This window comes from Paramisgurnus dabryanus, chromosome 6 (genome assembly GCF_030506205.2).
Source record: "Paramisgurnus dabryanus chromosome 6, PD_genome_1.1, whole genome shotgun sequence".
In the NCBI taxonomy this organism is placed as follows: Eukaryota; Metazoa; Chordata; class Actinopteri; order Cypriniformes; family Cobitidae; genus Paramisgurnus; species Paramisgurnus dabryanus.
Genome location: NC_133342.1, coordinates 15,546,089 through 15,559,545, shown reverse-complemented (window position 1 = coordinate 15,559,545; position 13,457 = coordinate 15,546,089).

Below are 13,457 nucleotides of genomic sequence, written 5' to 3'. Positions count from 1 at the left end.
TTTTACTTGTGACTCGGAGTGTAATCACTGGGCACATCATTGGCCACTCCCAAGCCACGCCCCTAACAACCAAATACAGTACCCTAGCAACAGAGTAAACAAAGCCTTATATCTCCACATCAGAACATCGTAGAGACATGGGGGTTGGACCGTTTGACTCATGACTCGGAGGGTAATCACTAGTGGATGCCATTTTTTTCCCTAGCAACCAAATACAGTACCCTAGCAACAGAGTAAACAAAGCCTTATATCTCCGCATCAGAACATCGTAGAGACATGGGGTTTGGACCGTTTGACTCGTGACTCGGAGGGTAATCACTAGTGGATGCCATTTTTTTCCCTAGCAACCAAATACAGTACCCTAGCAACAGAGTAAACAAAGCCTTATATCTCCGCATCAGAACATCGTAGAGACACGGGGGTTGGACCGTTTGACTCATGACTCGGAGGGTAATCACTAGTGGATGCAATTTTTTTCCCTAGCAACCAAATACAGTACCCTAGCAACAGAGTAAACAAAGCCTTATATCTCCGCATCAGAACATCGTAGAGACATGGGGGTTGGACCGTTTGACTCGTGACTCAGAGGGTAATCACTAGTGGATGCCATTTTTTTCCCTAGCAACCAAATACAGTACCCTAGCAACCGAATAAACAAAGCCTAATATCTCCACATCAGAACATCGTAGAGACATGGGGGTTGGACCGTTTTACTCGTGACTCGAAGGGTAATCACTAGTTAATGCCAAGAGGTGTTAAGCCACGCCCCTAGCAACCAAATATGAACACCCTAGCAACGGAATAAACAAAGCCTTATATCTTCGCATCAGAACATCGTAGAGACAAGGGGGTTGGACCGTTTTACTCGTGACTCGAAGGGTAATCACTAGTGGATGCCAAGAGGTGTTAAGCCACGCCCCTAGCAACCAAATATGAACACCTAGCAACGGAATAAACAAAGCCTTATATCTCTGCATCAGAACATCGTAGAGACACGGGGGTTAGACCGTTTTACTCGTGACTCGAAGGGTAATCACTAGTGGATGCCAAGAGGTGTTAAGCCACGCCCATAGCAACCAAATATGAACACCTAGCAACGGAATAAACAAAGCCTTATATCTCTGCATCAGAACATCGTAGAGACATGGGGGTTGGACCGTTTGACTCGTTACTCGAAGGGTAATCACTAGTGGATGCCAAGAGGTGTTAAGCCACGCCCCTAGCAACCAAATATGAACACCTAGCAACGGAATAAACAAAGCCTTATATCTCCACATCAGAACATCGTAGAGACACGGGGGTTGGACCGTTTGACTCGTGACTCAAAGTGTAATCACTAGTGGATGCCATTTTTTTCCCTAGCAACCAAATACAGTACCCTAGCAACCGAATAAACAAAGCCTAATATCTCCACATCAGAACATCGTAGAGACACGGGGGTTGGACCGTTTGACTCGTGACTCGGAGTGTAATCACTAGTGGATGCCAATTTTTTCCCTAGCAACCAAATACAGTAACCTAGCAACAGAGTAAACAAAGCCTTATATCTCTGCATCAGAACATCGTAGAGACACAGGGGTTGGACCGTTTTACTTTTGGCTTGGAGTATAATCATAAATTGTCCCCCGAAATTTGCCACGGCAAGCACCACTCACATTTTCTTCAGGAAATGTACCTATCTAGTTATATTTTATTCTTATGTCTGCACGTTTTTTCGGCGCGTAACTCGTCCCGCACGGTTTGCCGTAGTCCCATGAAAGCGGGCTCAAATCGACCGGTTTATTGAGGAGAGGTGTGCTATGACTTTTATAAGGGATCGGGTGCAGGATTTCCGAAAGGGGGGCAAAAAATCACCCAAAAAATCCCATTGACTTAACATTGCGCCGAACTTTGACGGGTCATAGCTCCGCTCGAGGATTTTGTAGAAACATGTGGGTTACAACATTTGAAGAGGGTGGTAGACTCTGTAAGAACATACATGACATTGGGGTGTAAGTTGTACCCCTGGGGTGTAAGAGGAGCCCGAAAATTCCCATTGACTTATAATGGGGCAGGAAACATGCCCATATAAGGGAATAAAACAGTTCCAGATGGGATATCTTTGCTTTACAGTGTCGTAGAGATAAGTGGGTGGGCTCATTTCACTCGGGCATCCAATCAGTCTCTCAGGATTATCCCAGAGCTATTAAGCCACGCCCCTAGCAACAATTTTGGGCACCCTAGCAACATCTCCCATAGACTGCCATTATAAAATGCCCAGATGGATATCTTTGCACCACAGTGTCATAGAGACATGAGGGTGGGCTCCTTTTACTCAGGCATCCAATCAGTCTGTCAGGATCCTTACATAGGTATTAAGCCACGCCCCTAGCAACCACTTTTCAGCACCCTAGCAACATAAAATTCAAACAGTTATATCTCGGCATCCGAACATCGTAGAGACACGGGGGTTGGACCGTTTGACTCGTGACTCAAGAGAGTAATCATTATGGGATGTCAATTTTTTCCCTAGCAACCAAATACAGTACCCTAGCAACAGAGTAAACAAAGCCTTATGTCTCCGCATCAGAACATCGTAGAGACACGGGGGTTGGACCGTTTGACTCGTGACTCAGAGTGTAATCACTATGGGATGCCAATTTTTTCCCTAGCAACCAAATACAGTAACCTAGTAACAGAGTAAACAAAGCCTTATATCTCCGCATCAGAACATCGTAGAGACACGGGGGTTGGACCGTTAGACTCGTGACTCAGAGTGTAATCATTATGGGATGCCAATTTTTTCCCTAGCAACCAAATACAGTACCCTAGCAACAGAGTAAACAAAACCTTATATCTCCGCATCAGAAAATCGTAGAGTCACAGGGGTTGGACCGTTTGACTCGTGACTCGGAGTGTAATCATTATGGGATGCCAATTTTTTCCCTAGCAACCAAATACAGTACCCTAGCAACAGAGTAAACAAAGCCTTATATCTCCGCATCAGAACATCGTAGAGACACGGGGGTTGGACTGTTTGACTCGTGACTCGGAGGGTAATCACTATGGGATGTCAAATTTTTCCCTAGCAACCAAATACAGTACCCTAGCAACCGAATAAACAAAGCCTTATATCTCCGCATCAGAACAACGTAGAGACACGGGGGTTGGACCATTTTACTTGTGGCTTGGAGTATGATCATTATAGGATGCCAATTTTCTCCCTAGCAACGAAATACAGTACCTTAGCAACCAAATAAACAAAGCCTTATATCTCCGCATCAAAACAACGTAGAGACACGGGGGTTGGACCGTTTGACTCGTGACTCGGAGGGTAATCACTAGTGGATGTCGTTTTTCCCCCTAGCAACCAAATACAGTACCCTAGCAACAGAATAAACAAAGCCTTATATCTCCGCATCAGAACATCGTAGAGACACGGGGGTTGGACCGTTTGAGTTGTGACTTCCGACACTAACTCGTCCTAGGGTAATCACTAGTGGATGCCAAATTTTTCCCTAGCAACCAAATTCAGTACCCTAGCAACAGAGTTAACAAAGCCTTATATCTCTGCATCAGAACATTGTACAGACACGGGGGTTGGACCGTTTGACTCGTGACTCGGAGGGTAATCACTAGTGGATGGAAATTTTTTCCCTAGCAACCAAATACAGTACCCTAGCAACCGGATAAACACAGCCATATATCTCCGCATCAGAACATCGTAGAGACACGGGAGTTGGATTGTTTTACTTTTGGCTTGGAGTATAATCATATATGGTCCCCAGAATTTTGCCACGGCAAGCACCACTCACATTTCATTTTCTTCAGGAAATGTACCTATCTAGTTATTATTATATTTTATTCTTACATCCGGACACTTTTTTCGGCGATTAACTCGTCCCGCACGCTTTGTTGTAGAGTTGTGACGTTCGCGAACGAACCGATTCTTTTGAACGGCTCACAAACATGAACGATGGGAGCCGAGTCGCGGCTGGAGGGGAGCCGTTCTTTATGTCGTTCTTTTTTCCTATGCGTGTTTCACACAGATGCACACAAATTAGCTCCTCCGCGAGACAGAACAGTTATAGGGGGAGGGGCGCACCCAGCGGAGGGGTTGTTCATTTAAGACTTGAAGGGGCTGATGTCCTATTTGCAAAGTTTACATTAGTAATAGTAGTAATATTGGACTGTATGTAGACATTTCCATTTTATTTATTCTAAATTGTGGAAGTGTTTGTAGTAAAAGCTATTTTGCACAGAAATTCATTGCAGCAGGCTTTGTTTTGATATTTATTTGTGAGCAGGTATTGTATGAATAACATAAGACAACGTAGCTTTACACTTTGTACTAAAGATAAATCCAAAATAGTGATGTCACTGTCTAATGTTGTGAAACCCTATGGAATATAGTCTACACACGACAAATGAGGTAATGATCAATATTTCAGAATAATTCAAACTCAGATATTGGTGTGTGATATCTGAGTTTTAATGATTTGACTACAAATCTAACCTCATCATTCCTCCCAGTGATTATTTACAGTTTTACAGGATAAACTGAGATGCCCCCAAGCTGGCTTCTTAAAACTGACTAAATATTTAAAAAGAGCCAAATGAGCCGTTCTTTTGAACGGCTCTTTGAAAGGAACGGATCGCCAAGATCCGGATCCCCTGAAAGAGCCATAAATCCCATCACTACGGAGTAGTCCAGGCGGTAACGGTTCGCGATTTGAATTTTCCGTCAAGCCCATAGGTTGAGCAGTCGCACCTGAAGGGTGGGGGCAGTCAGATGAGTGGGTGCAGGTGCATTCTGGGAAATGTAGTCCTTTTCTTTAATATACTTTTTTATAATCCGCATTTTCACACTATGCATTGTTCTTTATACTTGATTATTAATAAAAAATAAAAAATATGTTTATAAAGTTTATTACGTTTACAAAACATGTTTAGTTGACAAACATGTTAACAGTTATTTGGAATGATGCTCAGATTTTCTTAAATTTAAAATCTTTGTGAATCAGCAGCACCTTCTTGATGAAATACAAAACTCTTTAAACATGCCTCAGGAATTATCTCTGGGTTTAGTGGATTAACTGCTCATCATTGTAAACATTGAATGTATACCTAAATGAATTCTTACTTAAATATAAGTAAATATAAACTAATGCTGAGTTAAGACATGTAACTTACTGAACTTACTTAACTACAACATGAACTCAAATTAATTTATTGTAAATGACTGCATTAACTAACAATGAAAAACATGTCATGTTGTAGTTAATGATGACTCTTCAATATATGATATGCTGTAACTCAGCATTAGTTCATGTTAAAGTAAAAATACATGTATGTCTTTTTTCACTGTGATATATGGACCCTTATTATATTATAAAGTCCCCATCTCTTTTGTTTAAATTGATTGATTGAAGACAAACATTATAATATGTGGTCTGACTTTGTGCAAGCATGCATTATCAAATGTTAAAAGTTACCTCCTCAGATAGACTAGAACATTCATTGGTGCCCGAACATTTTCCTTACAAGGGCCAAACCTGACTGAGGGCTGTGGGCCAAAAGTAAATTTTGTTGTGTTATATTAAAATTAAAGTTGCCCTGATAACCCCTAATTTATAATTTTCTAATATTTTAAAAATAAATAAGCAAACATTACTCTGTTTATGCATAACTAATGCAGTTTTATTTTCCAAGGCTTTTTGTAGAAAAATGAAATCGTTTTGCCAATCAATTTTAAATATCCTTTTCTCTGTGTGCCACTGCCGCAACCTCTTCATTTTTAGCCTATAGTACCCGAGTTCATTAGGTTTCGTGATGCATTTTATACACCTTCAAGTATGCATGAAACATAAAAAAATTAAAGGTCTTTTGTGGGCCAACTTTGGGCACCTCTGGATTAGAAGTACAGTAGCTGACAGGTATCTGCAGATATGTTTACCCGAGTTTGTCAGTCTGTTTCACCCAACATGTTTTGCATCCACATGTGAAAGACTGTCTTTTAGATTATGGACCTGTCTATTGATATTTTTGTTTCTATTTTAAAAGATTTAATGAAATGTTGGGGTAGAATTATAATAACAATAGAAACAATGAACTTCAAATCATGAGACATCAGCAAAAATAAGCAGCTTTACATTTCACTGACTAATTTATCAACATCCTAGCTAGCAAAAATGAGTTACATGATGTCATTTGAACGGCTTCTTTTAAACGATGTATGCAGCATTGAGACATACGTGCACAATATTCTGACCTAGGGCAGTTGGAGACATGTTTTCAAAGTGTTGGAAATATATATTCTGAAATAACATTTGTTGCATTTCTCTTGAGTCAGAGACATAATTTTCACACATTAAAATGGTAATTGTGTCCATTGAATTTTAGTTATTTTGAATGATGCTTAGTTTCTTAAATAGACTAATTAAATTATATTAATAATAAATATATTTAGAAAACACAGTTTTTATGTACCACAATACTGTATGTGCTGTCTTAAAGAGACATGGTTAACCCCCCACCCCACCCCACTCAGCTCTGAAAACAAAGAAGACACCTCTACCTGTGGGTCATTAACATATAAAAAGCCGTTCACACCTCACACCCACCGCTCCTCACAACCAGCTGTAAGGATTCCTGGAAACTTCCACCAGTTCCTTTAAACATCCACAAACGTAAGGTTTCTGGATGTTTCACAAGTTTACTTTGGTGTATTACCTTCCAAGCACTCTGCCTCAAAAATCTGGCAAACCTAAAGTTTAGCAGGGATTTCCCATTCCGTATTTGTCCATATACAGCTCTTTTCATGCAGTGACCCATGTTTGAATATCCGCGAGTGATGCGTGGCCAAGACAGCGATTGAAGACACTGCCTACTTTAAGCTTCAAAAACGATCTTCAGAAACCTATGGGTGACGTCATCTTTTTTACAGTCTATGATAATAACCCAGCATTTTTTAGAAAACACATCATTTTTCATTCTTATATACATACAATCTATTTTATTTATTGTATTTGTTTATTTTTAAAGGTAATGTTTATTGCTTAAAATAATCAATCACACAAACCAGTACTTTAAAATGCTGGTACCAAACTTGCAATAAATAAATAAACAGAAATAAAATTAAAAAGCTCAGTTAATATTTAGATTGACCTCCAGAGGTAAACATTTCGGAAGTTTGTGACCTTTAAGGGGTAAGAAAGGGTCATTTCAATTTCATTTCAGTTTTTCTTGAAAGATTAAAACTTGTGGCCTTTTTAACCTCCGTCCTCAATGTAATAAAAATCTATAGATCGAGTTTGGCGTGCTCTCTATAAATCACCAGGTGGCCTGGTTTGTTTGTGCATTAGAGCATGTGTGTGCTCTTTCCTTAGGGAAAGTGCATGTCACTTCATTGAGTTAATTGCTTTGCTTTCTGGGGTGGTGTCCAGGCCATCAGCTCTTGCCTGACAGCCACACTTTACCACCAGCATCGGGTATGATTGTGTATAAGACAGCCCTGTCCTTTCTTCGACTCTTTTGCCTGTGATCAGTCATTATCACATTGACAGATGGCAACCAAACGTTACTGACAGCTCTCATATATCCAAATCCTCACCTTTCATCAACTAACTGAACAAAAACTGCTTCTGCACTTTTGTTATTCTCATATGCATCAATCACAAAAATGACAAGAGTCACAATAATAACTTAGGAGGTCACTATCCAGAGATAAAAGTGGACTCCATGAATCCTTCATGGTTTCACCTTCAGAATAACACAAACAGCACAATGACTGCACAACTTGATCAGTTACTAAAAATTAACCTATGTGAAATTACATTTGAATCTTGGCTTTTAATTTGCAGCAGCAATTTACCATAAAAAGCGAGCTTTGAAAAGAATAAAAAAGTATACAGTTATCAATTACAGCATTGTCATCCATACAAAGTGTTAAATAGCTTTCTTGTGCGAGGAAAAGTGCATGTGCTGTTATTTTCTTCGGCAATCTGACTTTATCATTTTCGAGATTTGAAGACATTTTGTCACACATTTTCTTTAGTGTCATTTCTGAAATTGTATATGTGTACAATTAAAACAATATACATGCTAAGTTTTATATAAGATGATACTAGTTTCTTTTAACAGCCAATGAAAAGGCATCACATCCTCCGACAGGAGTGTTATTGCTGCTCAGTCAAGTGTAGCTTCATGGTGAAAACATGACAGATATGTGATTGCTTTTCTGAAACAGCATTTTCTTCTCAAAGAATGAATATTCTAAGCAAAATTTTTTGCATTTCATTATCAAAAGTGTATTTGTTTTAGCATTGTTAATAAATATTGAGGAATGTATAAAGTCCGCTGCTAACGCAAGGCTAATAAACTACAGTACAGGAACAACTGATGTCAGCTTTATATAAAAAGTGAGATCAGTATGTGAAGCTCATTATACCAACCATGTAGCTTTATATGTTTAGAATTGTATATTTTGGACAACTAAAGACTAAATCATCAAATCACTAATAATTTTTGCATTCAGATGTATAAGATAAGTTTACTTGATGATTTGTGACTTGTGATTATTGCTACACCAAATTGCTTTGGAGCCTTCTCGATCCCAAATCGTAAGTTTGATATTTACGACTCTTGATCGGGCTGCCTCTGACATAACAACTGCTATAGCCAACTAGATATGCAATTCCCAAGGAATTACCAGTGCATGAAAATGCAAAAAGCTGATTGACAGAAATGTAAAAGAAATTTAGTCTAGTAGTTTACCTGGCTGTTGACATGTTTTAGTGTGAAGCTAGCATGATTTAAAAAAGTTATCATGATGAAATATGATGCTAGCATGATTAGCATGATTCAGCATGACGTTAGCATGATGCTAGCATGATTAACATGATGCTAGCATGACTAGCATGACGCTAACATGATGCTAGCATGATTAGCATGAAGCTAGCATGAAGCTAGCATGATTAGCATGAAGCTAGCATGATGGTAGCATGATGGTAGCATGATTAGCATGAAGCTAACATGATGTTAGCATGATTAGCATGAAGCTAGCATGATGCTAGCATGATTAGCATGAAGTTAACATGATGTTAGCATGATTAGCATGAAGCTAGCATGATGCTAACATGATTAGCATGATGCTAGCATGAGTAGCATGATGCTAGCATGAAGCTAGCACGATGCTAGCATGATTAGCATGAAGCTAGCACGATGCTAACATGATTAGCATGAAGCTAGCACGTTGCTAGCAAGATTAGCATGAAGCTAGCACGTTGCTAGCATGATTAGCATGAAGCTAGCACGATGCTAGCATGATTAGCATGAAGCTAGCATAATGTTATCATGATAAACACGAAGCTAGCATGATTAGCATGAAGCTAACATGATGCTAGCATGATTACCATGAAGCTAGCATGAAGCTAGCATGACTAGCATGAAGCTAGCATGATGCTAGCATGATTAACATGAAGCTAGCATGAAGCTATCATGATTAAGCATGACGTTAGCATGATGCTAGCATGATTAGCATGAAGCTAGCATGAAGCTAGCATGACTAGCATGAAGCTAGCATGATGCTAGCATGATTAGCATGAAGCTAGCATAATGCTAGCATGATTAGCATGAAGCTAGCATGAAGCTAGCATGATTAGCATGAAGCTAGCATGATGCTAACATGATTAGCATTAAGCTAGCATGATGCTAACATGATTAGCATGAAGTTAGCATGATGCTAGCATGATTAGCATGAAGCTAGCATGATGTTAGCATGATTAGCATGAAGCTAGCATGATGCTAACATGATTAGCATTATGCTAGCATGATTAGCATGATGCTAACATGAAGCTAGCACGATGCTAGCATGATTAGCATGAAGCTAGCACAAAGCTAGCACGATGTTAGCATGAAGCTAGCACGATGCTAGCATGATTAGCATGAAGCTAGCACGATGCTAGTATGATTAGCATGAAGCTAGCATGATGTTACCATGATTAGCATGAAGCTAGCACGATGCTAGCATGATTAGCATGAAGCTAGCACGATGCTAGTATGATTAGCATGAAGCTAGCACGAAGCTAGCACGATGTTAGCATGATTAGCATGAAGCTAGCACGATGCTAGTATGATTAGCATGAAGCTAGCATGATGTTACCATGATTAGCATGAAGCTAGCACGATGCTAGCATGATTAGCATGAAGCTAGCACGATGCTAGTATGATTAGCATTAAGCTAGCATGATGTTACCATGATTAGCATGAAGCTAGCACGATGCTAGCATGATTAGCATGAAGCTAGCATGATGTTACCATGATTAGCATGAAGCTAGCACGATGCTAGTATGATTAACATGAAGCTAGCACGATGTTACCATGATTAACATGAAGCTAGCACGATGCTAGTATGATTAGCATGAAGCTAGCATGATGTTACCATGATTAGCATGAAGCTAGCACGATGCTAGCATGATTAGCATGAAGCTAGCACGATGCTAGTATGATTAGCATTAAGCTAGCATGATGTTACCATGATTAGCATGAAGCTAGCATGATGTTACCATGATTAGCATGAAGCTAGCACGATGCTAGCATGATTAGCATGAAGCTAGCACGATGCTAGTATGATAAGCATTAAGCTAGCATGATGTTACCATGATTAGCATGAAGCTAGCACGATGCTAGCATGATTAGCATGAAGCTAGCATGATGTTACCATGATTAGCATGAAGCTAGCACGATGCTAGTATGATTAACATGAAGCTAGCACGATGTTACCATGATTAACATGAAGCTAGCACGATGCTAGCATGATTAGCATGAAGCTAGCACGATGCTAGCATGATTAGCATGAAGCTAGCATGATGTTAGTATGATTAGCATGAAGCTAGCATAATTTGCATGAAGCTAGCATGATGCTAACATGATTACCATGAAGTTAGCATGAATTTAGCATGAAATTAGCATGATCCTAGCATTATTAGCATGATGCTAGCATGATTAAGATGATGCTAACATGATTAGCATGAAGCTAGCATGATTTAGCATGAAGCTAACAAGATTTAACATGAAGCTAGCATGATTTAACATTAAGTTAGCAAGATTTATTATAAAATTAGCATAAAGCTAGCATGAAACTAGCACGAAGCTAGCATGACTTAGCATGAAGCTAGCATGAAGCTAATATGACCCAAAGACCCGACCCCCATGTCTCTATGATGTCCGGATCCAGAGATATAAGGCTTTGTTTATTATGTTGCTAGGCTGCTCATATTTGGTTGCTAGGGGCGTGGCTTAATACCTCAATAAGGATGGTGAGAGACTGATTGGATGCCTGAGTAAAATGAGCCCACCCCCATGTCTCTGTGACACTGTGCTGCAAAGATATCCATCTGGGCATTTTATAATGGCAGTCTATGGGAGATGTTGCTAGGGTGCCCAAAATGGTTGCTAGGGGCGTGGCTTGATAGCTCAATAAGGATCCTAAGGGACTGATTGGATGCCTGAGTAAAATGAGCCCACCCCCATGTCTCTATGACACTGCGCTGCAAAGATATCCCATTCGGGACGTTTTTAGTTCCTTATATGGGCATGATTCCTGCCCCATTATAAGTCTATGGGGAAATTTGGGGACCTCTTACACCCCAGGGGTACAACTTACACCCCATTGTGAGGTATGTTCTTACAGAGCCTGCCAGCCTCTTCAAATGTGGCAAGTCACAAGTTTCTGTGAAATCCTAGGTCTGAGCTACGACTCGTCAAAGTTTGTCGCAATGTTAAGTCTATGGGATTTTTCGGCTGCTTTTTCGCCCCTGGGGCGTAGACCGTACCCCCGATTGCTTATAAAAGTCATAGCACACTATTCCCAAATAGTCCGCACGTTTGAGAGTTTGAATGAAGTTTCTAAGTTAAACGGTTCGAGCCGTATTAATTGCGGAAATTTGGTTGGAAGAATAATAATAATAACTAGATAGGTACATTTCCTGAAGAAAATGTGAAGTGGTGCTTGCCGTGGCAAATTTCGGGGGACAATATATGATTATACTCCAAGCCAAAAGTAAAACAATTCAACCCACATGTATCTACGATATTCTGATGCGAAGATATAAGGCTTTGTTTATTCGGTTGCTAGGGTACTGTATTTGGTTGCTAGGGAGAAAATTGGCATCCACTAGTGGTTACACTCCGAGTCACGAGTCAAACGGTCAAACCCCCGTGTCTCTACGATGTTCTGATGCGGAGATATAAGGCTTTGTTTACTCTGTTGCTAGGGTACTGTATTTGGTTGCTAGGGAAAAAAATGGCATCCACTAGTGATTACACTCCGAGATACGAGTCAAACGGTCCAACCCCCGTGTCTCTGCGATGTTCTGATGTGGAGATAAAAGGCTTTGTTTACTCTGTTGCTAGGGTAATGTATTTGGTTGCTAGGGAGAAAATTGGCATCCACTGGTGATTACACTCCGAGATACGAGTCAAACGGTCCAAACCTCGTGTCTCTACGTTGTTCTGATGCGGAGATATAAGGGTTTGTTTACTCTGTTGCTAGGGTACTGTATTTGGTTGCTAGGGAAAAAATGTCATCCACTAGTGATTACCCTCCGAGTCATGAGTCAAACGGTCCAACCCCCGTGTCTCTACGATGTTCTGATGCGGAGATATAAGGCTTTATTTACTCTGTTGCTAGGGTACTGTATTTGGTTGCTAAGGAAAAAAATGGCATCCACTAGTGATTACCCTCCGAGTCACAAGTCAAACGATCCAACCCCCGTGTCTCTACGATGTTCTGATGCGGAGATATAAGGCTTTGTTTACTCTGTTGCTAGGGTACTGTATTTGGTTGCTAGGGGAAAAAATGGCATCCACTAGTGATTACCCTCCGAGTCACGAGTCAAACGGTCCAAACCCCGTGTCTTTACGATGTTCTGATGCGGAGATATAAGGCTTTGTTTACTCTGTTGCTAGGGTACTGTATTTGGTTGCTAAGGAAAAAAATGGCATCCACTAGTGATTACCCTCCGAGTCATGAGTCAAACGGTCCAACCCCCATGTCTCTACGATGTTCTGATGCGGAGATATAAGGCTTTGTTTACTCTGTTGCTAGGGTACTGTATTTGGTTGCTAGGGGCGTGGCTTGGGAGTGGCCAATGATGAGCCCAGTGTTTACACTCCGAGTCACAAGTAAAACGGTCCAACCCCCGTGTCTCTACGATGTTCTGATGCGGAGATATAAGGCTTTATTTACTCTGTTGCTAGGGTACTGTATTTGGTTGCTAGGGGCGTGGCTTGGGAGTGGCCAATGATGTGCCCAGTGATTACACTCCGAGTCACAAGTAAAACGGTCCAACCCCCGTGTCTCTACGATGTTCTGATGCGGAGATATAAGGCTTTGTTTACTCTGTTGCTAGGGTACTGTATTTGGTTGCTAGGGGCGTGGCTTGGGAGTGGCCAATGATGTGCCCAGTGATTACACT